We start from the raw sequence: 10,171 nt of genomic DNA, 5'->3' as shown, positions 1-10,171 counted from the left end.
CTATTCCACTGTTTCGACACTGGAGAAGCACATTCAGATACACGTAATATAATATGCTTATAGATGCAACTAAACAAAAAAAGAGACTACCTTGTGATATACTGGAATGAATGGGACTTTCTTCTAATGGGGAAAAAAATTTTTGTGCATAATGATTTATAGTTGGGAAACGGAACAACGCACCTGGAACTGACTCATTGTAAATTCCAGAAATGCAAGGAGCTTCACAAAAAGTCTGTGGTTACCTTGTTTTTTAAGTAACCACGCAGAGCTGACAGCTATTAACAGCAGCAAGGACTTGCATAACGAGGACTTGAAGGAAGGCTTAGTACTATCCATGCTGGAGTGATTTAAAGAGAATGAAGGCACGTATTTCTTTATGATGCATTATGTAACAACACAAAGGGCAATCTGAGGCATACAGAAAAATACAGGACCCACATTTGATCTTATACTTGTTATTTATCACACAAATACTTAATAGTGCTTATAGCTTAAGGGTTATGAAACACCTAACTTAGGAATGTTATCCGGTACAAATGACTTTGAAATGTTTTAGATGACATATTTTATGTTTTGTACATCTTTATGAAAATATAATAGAATCTATAATTCATTGTCTTCAAACTTCTGCAATACATACAATCTCAGATAAAATAAAATTGTCAAAATCAGTGATAGCTGGACCTTCTGGTTCACATTAGTGTGAAGAGAAAACTGCTGTTGAGCTGACACATTGATAGATTACAAGTTCTGCTGAAGAATAGCTAAAAATGGTGATTCAATCTTATCGCTACTATATAAGAAGAATAATAGAAGTGGAGATGTTACTCATGATATCATGTCTTTTATCAAAACCCTAAAGGGTTCTGGTGCAGTGAACACATTCTCTTCCAGACAGCTTCTGGCTCTAAAAAATACTAGTGTAAGTAAATGAAACTATATTGGCCTATTAAAAAAAAAAAAACAGGATGAGCTTGTGCCCTAAATTTATTTAAACATGAAAATAAAGATCAGATTGCGAAAAGACTATTTTAAAAGGGATCTTTTTCTCCCCCCCCCCCCCTTTTTTTTTTAACAGAGATGCTGGTCTTGTAATGATGAAATGGAGAGCTAGGAGGATTATGAAACACAAGTAACATGAAGGGCAAATCTGACTGAAAGAGAGGGAGAATATTCCAATTATTTAAAACTTAGCTGGGTTAGTTTAACTAACTTAAATTGATATAGCTCCCCTGAAATCAATAGGGTGATGCAGATTCACCCAAGACGATGTTTCTGGTGTGTAAGATAATGCTGACCATCATCTTCTGTTAGGACAGTAAACATAAACACACGTGGAGAGTCATCTTTTCTAAATAGCTCCTTAATCTTTAGATACACAAAAGAGAACTTTTAAAAGAGGCACCTTAACTACTTCTGCTATTCTACCCCTGGTCCTCCACTGATCTGAAGCTTGCAGTTATTTACGCTGAAGTCAGGTTTAAACACTGACTGCAGTCCCTCAGTGCTTCACTTCCCTGTGCTGCTGCAGATCACCATGGAAGGCTCAAGATGGAGGGAAAGGGGCCTTGGTGGCTCGTGCCTTCCTCCCACGGACATCACCAAACACTCCCGGTGCTTACTTCCAATTCATCCAAGGAGTTCTGCAACAACAGAAGGGGAAACAAGTCCTTCATGGTCCTCCTCCTTCACTGAGAGGGGTAACAGGTAAGCAGGAGGAGGAAACAGAAGCACAGGTGGAGCAGATTTATTATTACAGGCTCCCCTCTCCCAAATGTAAAGAAACCAGGACACAAACTTAATCACATCATAAAGACATACACAGGCAGGCACCTCAGATTTCTGCTAACTCAGTGGTGTTGTTTCAGGGAACGATAAACTATGCTGTTTATTTTGATTTTTACCGGGCCCTCTATAGTAAGTATTTGCAGCTTCTCCTACAATAATATTCACATTGCATAGGCTTTATTTTAGCTTTTAAAAAAAAATTCTTTGCAGCAGAACTGACTTAAGTTCTGTTCTTAATTCGAGGATGAATGGGGATGAGGGGAAGCAGCAAAGCAGAAAGTTCATCGGCTTGCTTTAAAACAGGCAGAGCCTGAGCTTAAATCCCAGAAGCATCTCAACCCTGTTCTGTTTTGCCTACAGTTCTTAACACACACATTTGCCTTTTGAGTACACACCCCGACATCTTCAGGATATTCAGGCAACGTATTAACGTGGGTAAGGGAGAGAAACAAGCCAGAAACATTTGGAGGGCGTGAAGCGGTAACCAGCTAGAAAGGTTTTACGCAATGCTCTTACAGCTTGCTGGCAGAGCAGATTTATAGATCCTCCTTTCCAGCTTCTAAGCTTGGTAGCAAGTGAAAGGAGCCACGTTTCAAGAGTTTGGCACGTCACTGGTTTCCGTGTCGCCCACTCCGCCGCTGCCAGGAGCGCCGGGGCGGCCCAGGTGAGCCCGGCGGGTGCCCAGCGCCGCAAGCCGGGCCCGGCCGCGCAGCCCGCGCCTCGCCAGGCCGAGGAGAAGGGGCTGTTACCGCTCCCCGTGCGGCGCCAGGCCCAATATCCGCATCCTCGTAATTTTTATTTATTTTTTTTTCTCCCTCCAAACAGCACATCTACACACTGGCGTTTACCTATTCGCTCGAGCCGTGGCTGCCATGCAACCTATCTGGGCGGCCGGCTGCAGAGCCTACGTTCACCGGAGCGTTGCCGAAGAGGAGACCCCCGTCCCTCCTGGGCGCCGGGCGAGGGGCGCGCTGCAGGCCGGCTCCTGGCGAGCGGCTCTCCCTCGGCGGCGGGGCGGCTCCGCTCTGCGGCCAGCGGCGGGCAGCGTCCATTGCAGCTCGGCGGGGCGCCTCCCCGCGCGGCGCCAGCGTCCGCGGGCTCCCGGGGCGCGCTCCGTCTCCTGCCCCCCCTCCCCTAACGCCGCTGCCGGGCGCCCGTTACTGCGCATCCCGTCCTCTTCCCTCGAATCCACCGTCTCCGGCCGCAGAGCCCCTGCAGCTCGGCCAGCCCCGAGGCACCGCGGACATCCCTTTCTCTACGCTCTCGCCGAGGCAGCGGGGCGGCGGAGCTGCTCTCCGCCCGGCACTCGTCCTGCATTTCACCGCCCCAGGGACGCCGCCGCCGGAGCCCTTAAAACAAAGGCGAAACCCGCCACTTTCCACGCTCCCTTGCCTCCCCGCACCAGCACCGCCGCGTTACCCGGCTGACTACAGCAGCTCGCCTAGCAGGGGTAAAAAAACACCGAAGGGGGGGGGAGGGGGGGGGCTAAGGAAAGAAAAACCCACCCACCCACGCACCCGGCCTACGGCTGAGCCCGAGCCCCGGCCCCGGCCGGCGGCGTGGCGGGAGCCCCGCGCACCTGACAGCCCACCGCACCGCGCTGTATTTCCCTCCCTTAGCGACAGGGGAGGCGCGCGGCGGCAGCGGCCCTGCCATTGGCGGAGGGGCGCGGCGCGGCGATGCCATAGGCTGGCGGCGCCGCCAATAGGACGCGCTGTATCCGGGAGGCAGGGGGCTGTGGAGCTATTTAAATCCAGCTCGGTGATGTCAGCGGGGGTGGCGGTTGGCGGGGGCGGCGCGGGGGAGGGTGGCGGTGGGCGCGGAGGGGGGGCGGCAGCCGCAGCCCCAGTCCCGGTCCCGCCTGTCAGGCCGTGTTAGGCGCAGGGCGGCCGCTGCCGGTGAGGTGCGCGGGAATGGGCCGGCGTACCTGGGCCTCCTGCCCGAACGTCCCCGCGTTACGCGATCCGCCAGCCCATCCCTTCCCCGCTAACCGGGGGGGCAGTACGCTTGTGCTAGTGGCGATCGTGGAAAACACGGGTTAATCTCGGGGTGTTGGCATGGCGCACGCCGAGGCTGAGCGCACTCGGGGCGCCTCGCTAGTTGTGCGAGTTTCATGCTAAGCCATCCCTTAAAGTGAAGGCGAAAGGGCTGCTGCCCGCATTAAGAACACTTTTGCAACTGTTCAGGGGAGAGGTTACCTCACATTACCTCTCTAGGCTGCTCTGATTCGTGTCCGGTGCCTCGCCACGGCCTCGGCGGTACCGCAAAGGCGGGTGCGTCGCGTTCCGTCAGGGGGGCGCGGCTCCCCCCTCGGCGTTTCAGGGTTCCTGGTTTTGATCCTGAGGAATTGCCGCAGGTGGGATATCCCCAGCTGCTGAGGCTGGTTTAAAGGTGCACGTTTGGGTAACGAAGCATACCAGTAGTAGACTGAGCCACCGCCATGCCAACTTTCTTCTTGCATTTCTGACTGTGGGCCCCAGGGAGGACTTTCAGGTGCTAAAACTTGACACGTGATTCTGGCCACAGGTGTGCTGTCCTGGAAAGACAACAGAAATCACAGGTGGAGTTGAAATGTTAGGTTACAACAGAAGATAAGCAAAACCAAGATGCAAATACACTGGTCTGTCTCAGCAGAAAATGTTTTGTAATTTGTTCTGCATTTCAACATGCTGGAGACCTGTCCTGGAGCTCAGCTTGTTTAGCCTAATAAAGGCTGAAAACTGAATTAAAGTAGACTTGTTTGACCTGAGGGATTTAATCATCCTACCTGCAGCCTGATGCCCAATACCCTGATGGCTGCACAGCTCTTTCCCTCTTGTGTGACCCAAACTTATGCAGGATGTGACCAAAATGCAGGCATCTCCCATCATGCAGTGGCATGTCACTCGTGTGATGGGAGTGCACCTAAACATCAGGTAACAGACTGCAAGCTTTTCTTAGTTTGCAGATGGAAGTGCACTGTGACCTGTCATTTTGGCCTGTAACTACAGGCATTTTGTTTGCGTAATGATGTGTGTTCAGCTACGTGACTGCAGAAGGACACAAGGTGTGATGACCTATGGAAGTCATTCCCTAAAAGCAGTGCTGGGGTGTGGTAAGCTGAATGCACAGGGCATTACTGAGCTGAATGTTATTAGTGCCAGAGAAGGTCTATCATGAGGAAATTGAGACTGGAAACCAGGAGGAAGGAGGTTGCTGACAACCAGGAGACTGAAGGTCTCAACAGCCTCCCAGGCAGGACAGTGGGAGCAAACAGCCTATGCTATTTCATGGTGGAGCTTCCTAAATTTATAGTCATGATTAGTGCGAGAGGGCACGTTTGACCTGGGACTTGGCAATTAAAGCTGGAGTAGGGAGTTGATATCCCCAAGGAAGGGTGAAAAGCCCTTACTGTTACCTGTGAAGGAGCTGTTACTGAATTGTTTCTTCTCTGTGGCAGGTTATGGCAACAGATACAGGAGACCGCAGGGAAAGGCTGACCATGGAGGTGGCTTCTGCAAGGGGATGGGAAGGCTTGTCATAATTTGGGGTTCTTGAGGTGAATCTCATTTTCTTTTAAGGACTTTCTTTCACTGATAGTCAGAGAGAAAACATGAGAGCACCTTTTGTGAACTGGCTCTGTGTGTCTTTTCAGTCCTGTTGGCATTTCCTTGCTTTTCCCTGCTTGGAAAACTGCTTGGCATAAAGATTAACTCACTATAGTCAGTGTGTTGTTTATGTATCGTATTTGTCCATTAATGCCACATTCCAGATTTTCTGTGAGTTCCCTGCAAGGCTCAGGAAATAATATTTTTTGTTGTTTTGACTGAACTTTCTCCCTGTGGTCCCTGGCTGTGTTACTTCTAGGGTGACCTGGGGAAGTATCACCTTCCTCTGAAGTACCAGATCAGCATTAGCAAGCGATGAAAAGCTAGGCAAAGGTGTTCGTGGTGGTCCTGTTCCTGACTCATGCATCTTGCGTACATGCTTGGAACTAATCTTAAAATCAGATTTGAGAAGAAATTTTTTGCTAATGTGGGCCATTGCATTTTTGGGTGAAAAAAATAAGGGGGAGGCATTCAACTTCCTCTGCAAGATGGATTGTGGTTGGCTTTGTAAAATGAACTTGGGTATTTTGGGGGCAGCACCTACTGAATGGACATAGTCCTTAGGCTGGAGTAGCATAAGCCTTAAGTTTGGTGCGGATGGTGGTCATGCTAATACAAGTGGGTGGAAGAGGGGAAGATGAATGGGTCTTTCTGTACTTCGTAGCAATGGCATAAAGTTACTGGGGCAGAAAGGAATGTAGAGTTCATCTGGTCCATCCTGTCATTTTACTACCATAAAGCAGGATCCAATCTCCCCATCTTTTTCCTGGTAAATATCCAAATTATGCAAAAGTCTTCTGGGATGGAACTTTATAACCTCCCCAGGCATCTCTTCCAGTGTCCCACTTTCCTTAGATTAGGACAGTTTTCTGTTGCCTCCAATTAGAAACTCCTTAGGTGCAGTTTAACCCCATGACTTGCTCTATCCATGTAGAAAACAGGTTGTTCACTTCCTTTTTACCATGGAGTTTATGTATTTTGAAAACTGCTAGCATATGTACATTCAGTCTTCTCTGTTTTGGGGGGCTAACCAAACTCATTCAAACCTCTAACCAAAATCTGTTCAATTTTTTATCATCAGTAATTTTTTCTAGTGCTCTGAATGTGACCCTAGGAGACTATAATCCCACACCCCTCCTTACTTTCAGTCGTACGTATCTGTTTAAGAAAGGTCTGGAGAGAAAAAAGGCAAGTAGTGATGTCAACATTTCCTCATAGTCCTTTTTCTGTCCTAAACAACCATGGTGAGTGAACAAAATTAATGGTAGGTGAAATTTGCAGCCTCTGGGAAAGGAGCACACACTGCAGGGGAAGATGGATGGATGGTGCTGAAGTGGTGACATTGGCTCAAAAGGGATGTAGGGACAGCTGGCTGATGAACTGTGTGCAGTTCCATTGAAAAAGAAAAAAACCAAAGCCCAACAAACCCCAAATTTTAGGATGCTTAAGGAAGGAGGATGCTGAATGATGAACAATAAAATGCTACTGTAAATGACACTCACTGGAGATTATGGTGTGTTGCAGCACCTCGGCTCCGGAGTTTCACAGGGTATACAAAGGTTGCTGCTAAGGCTGAGTAAACTGAGGCACAGAGAAACTAGGAGGCACATGAGTAACTGAAGTTCAGACAAGGCAGAACTGGAAATGCCCTTCCAGTCTTGACACTGCTTCTTCCTGGCCAGTCTTTAGAAATCATTCCTGCTTCAGACTAGTGATACATGATACTGTATTTGTTTTCCCACTAAGAACGCATTTTGCAGAAGGGTCTATAATACTGTGTAGGATTCAGCTGAATTCAGTCTGTAAGGTGAAGTCAGTTGCTGTCCTCTGCTTTAAAATAGCATTGATTAAAAATCCATTTTAAATGTTCTGGTCAGGATTAGGGAAGCAGTTTTGCACAGAACATTCCTCTTAAATAATTAGCAAGTGCTCTAAGCATTGCTGCGTATTTTATATTTCATCTGCCTGGAAGAAATGGACATTTCTGTTGCTACACATTAACTGCAATTTATTTTGTGGCACTTTTGACTGCTAGGAGAGAGACTTCATAGTTTATTTCTTTTATGTCTGATTATTCAAGGAATGGAGTTGGACAGAAGAAGGGCTTAACCACAACTTTTCTTTTACTCGCAGTCCCAGCAGACATTTGAATTTATAAAGAAAAAAATCTGCACAAGCTGAAAATGTGAGAAACAGCGAGTGGTTCAACAGTACATAGGATTGCAATGCTGGATCTTGTTTTCTTGGCTGGCACTGCCTATGATGGCTTGTTTATTTTACCTTTGACATAGCCTTATTCCACATTTCATTATAAATGTTTCTCAGGCAGAAAAAAAAAATCATCACTGCAGCTGCTGTTGCATTAATTAGTCTTAGGTACCAGTGGACACTAATTGTGTTTAAAATGAAGAATTTGGCACAAAAAGCTGTTCAGATTTAATCTTTTCCTCACAGAAATGGAGTTACAAATGATTCTTTTTATGGAATGAGGATAAGATCACCTTTTAATTCATTTTTATGATCAAGTCTTGGTTCCTGAGGCTCTTTGAGCAGCAGGTTGTGTCAGACGCATGTCCCTGGCTCTGCTGCAGGCAATTCTGTCCATCTCAGTGCTGTTAGTAGACTACACCAGCAGGCCTTGGAAAGAAACACAGAATGGTAACTGTCATATCTGTTTTCCTAGAAAGTTGTTTTGTCCTGTCTTTGAGACAAACTTTGAATTCTAAGATGGTTTCGTATTTTTTGCACTGCAATTGGCAGTGCCATTTGTAGAGGAATAAAATGCGTCAATTTTCATGTGTGTTGGACCCAACAGCCCTCCTGACAGTCTTTAGCTTTGGAGCCTTTAGTATGCCAAAAAATGCAGATGTGGGCTCCTCAGCCTGAAGAAATTGCCCTAGGTTAGAGAGTGCAGACAAATGTTGATTAACCAAACATGCCTACAACACACAAAAGTTCTCTTAGAGTATAAGCTAACTTCCAAGTTTTATCCTCTGGTGTAGCACCAGTAGCCTAGATCTCTAAGCATTCCTCCGCTTAGTTTCACAGCCATTGCTTAGGTAGCCAACCCAGTTTGTTTTCTAAGCTATGTTACACAGAAGGCATGCTGTCTCTGCATGGACTGGGGCTCAGTTGTGTATTTTGCCTACATCAGCTTCTTCCAGTGTTGCCTGGTTAGCGCTTGCAAAAGCATCTTGTGAAACCTTTAGAAAAATCTCTTCCAGCTTGCCTGAGACAGACATGTAGGATGCTGGTGACCATCTGGGATGGTTGCAGTGGTACTCAGTGGTCTGTTAAAGGCCAGAGGCCAGTGAGGATTGCAGGGAAAAGTTCAAGAGCTTGAATAAAGCTAATTCTCCACTCTGGCAATCAAACTGTGGAAGTGCGTGTTTTCTTGCAGCCCTGTTGAGGCTTGCAAAAGCTCTTCCATCTCCAAAAGATTACTGTGACTGATACCAATGAAAGTAACACACAGAAACATTTTTAACGTCTATGCCGCTCATTTGCCATTGGAGTATATTGAGCTCTTGTGTGCTGAATTGCAGGGAGCGGAACAGACCAGACCAATCTTGTCTATGAAGACTGGAGAGGGTATTTACCATCACTAAGATTTAGAGGATTTTTTTAATGTTATTGATCAATATTTCTAAAATAGTGTTGAACCGTAGCTTTCCTGTTGCGGTAAAGCTGTATGACTAGTGTTTTGTTGGTTGGTTTGGTTGGTGGTTTTGGTTGGTTTTGGTTTTTGGGTTTTTTTTGTTGTTGTTGTTAGCACCTTGGGACCACGTGTCAAAAGGCAGGAGACGCCAAATAAGGCTATAAAAATGTTTTCAAAATGGCACAAGGAGGAATTTTATATAGTATTTCCTAGGTACAGTGTTCCTAAGGCAGTATAAAATTTTATTCTTTCATTGAACTTATCTATGTATATATATCTAGCAAAGTCTGCTTGTTAAATATTGGCCTGTTTGGGCAACTACTTTTGGATATGGGACAAAGTATAGTGTGATGTGATAGCGTGTCAGTAGGTAATATTGATATCAGCATAATTTTCCATGAAGGGCAGGGAACTTAAGAGGAATGTCCTTTTACAACGCCATATAATGAAGGGGAAAGGTTGTCAGCTGAGTTTCCCAGTATGTGGATTATTTTTGTTTTTAAAAGTTAGCTCTCACATTTCAGTGTTGTCTTCCTTCACATTTCAGTGTTGTCTTCCTTCTCCCCACAATCCTGAAGAACGGCTTATTCAATAGCTAGCATAAAATCTAAGTTCGGAGATTACTATTACAATAAATATGAGTGTGACGTTTAGTATAAATTCTCGCCTAAAATACCTGCAATAAAGCCTAGATCCTATAGGTATGCACATGTATATATTGGTACTAGAGTATAATCTAGGTAGGGTTTAAGCACCATGTTCCAAAAAAGCAAATCCATGAAAACTACTCATCACCTCTTCATCATCTGAGCATATGCAGACACCTACCGTATTTGTGACACTGTTTTAATCCTATGTGGAGTGGCTTCCTGAAGACAGCTACATCTTTAGCATACATGGAGCTTACTGAGCTCAGAACAGCTACTTCCAGTCAAGAATGCAAACCAGCAGAGATTGTTTTGTCCACCTCTTGCCTAATGGTCAGCCATTAGAGGACTTCCTGATGAAACCAGACTTTCAGTGCCCTCAGACAACTCCCACTTTCTTGTTGAGAGATCTCACTTTAGTGGCATGAGTGAAATCATGACACAGACTCTTCCATGATTTTCAGAGTTGATTTATATTCTCTGCCATG

General features: G+C 46.0%; 1 long non-coding RNA gene across 1 annotated transcript; it reads right to left on the bottom strand.

Moving 5' to 3' along the window:
• Positions 1-442: 442 nt before the first annotated feature.
• On the bottom strand, positions 443-3,367 carry LOC130151441 (uncharacterized). The gene is made up of 2 exons (XR_008822572.1): positions 2,640-3,367; positions 443-1,646 (listed from the first exon to the last, which is right to left on the bottom strand). It is a non-coding gene; the product is annotated as an uncharacterized LOC130151441 (long non-coding RNA).
• Between the last annotated feature and the right edge of the window lie 6,804 nt (positions 3,368-10,171).

Source organism: Falco biarmicus, chromosome 6, assembly GCF_023638135.1.
Source record: "Falco biarmicus isolate bFalBia1 chromosome 6, bFalBia1.pri, whole genome shotgun sequence".
NCBI classification, from domain to species: Eukaryota; Metazoa; Chordata; class Aves; order Falconiformes; family Falconidae; genus Falco; species Falco biarmicus.
This window is presented reverse-complemented; position numbering and strand designations above follow the sequence as displayed.